Source organism: Asparagus officinalis, chromosome 10 (assembly GCF_001876935.1).
Source record: "Asparagus officinalis chromosome 10, Aspof.V1, whole genome shotgun sequence".
Classification (NCBI taxonomy): Eukaryota; Viridiplantae; Streptophyta; class Magnoliopsida; order Asparagales; family Asparagaceae; genus Asparagus; species Asparagus officinalis.
In genome coordinates this window covers 24,864,708-24,865,506 of record NC_033803.1, presented here as the reverse complement: position 1 = coordinate 24,865,506, position 799 = coordinate 24,864,708, and positions in this window count along the sequence as shown.

Genomic DNA, 799 nt, shown 5'->3' with positions numbered 1-799 from the left:
CATAAGAAATTTATAACTAATATTTTACATGTTCAAACATTTGTGGGTAGTCACGATGCATATCTTCTTCGTGCTCCCAAGAAGCCTCCTCAGCTCCTTTCTAGTTCCATTGCACTTTCACTAAAGGAATCACCTTATTTCTAAGTCACTTGTTCTCTCTAGCAAGAATACGAACTGGAGTCTCAATAGTGGCCAAATCATCATGAATCTCAACCTCCGGTGCATCCAACACTCGCTGTTGCCATAAGAAATTTATAACTAATATTTTACATGTTCAAACATTTGTGGGTAGTCACGATGCATATCTTCTTCGTGCTCCCAAGAAGCCTCCTCAGCTCCTTTCTAGTTCCATTGCACTTTCACTAAAGGAATCACCTTATTTCTAAGTCACTTGTTCTCTCTAGCAAGAATACGAACTGGAGTCTCAATAGTGGCCAAATCATCATGAATCTCAACCTCCGGTGCATCCAACACTCGCTGTTGCTCCTCATCATGTAAATACTTTTTGAGCATCGAAATATAGAAAACATCATGTATGTTCGACATTGATACTGGAAGATCTAGCCGATACGAAATGGCTCCAATACGTTCCATAATCCAGAACGGACCAATATATCTCAGGGCAAGTTTTCTCCATCTACCAAATCGCTAAACTCCCTTCATTGGCGATACTTTTAATAAAACATAGTCCCCAACCTGGAACTCTAGCGATCATCGCTTCTGATCTGTGTAGTGTTTGTGGGAAATTTTGTAATAAAAAGAATATAAGGAAAGAATTGCGTTTGATTTTATTCTCTCT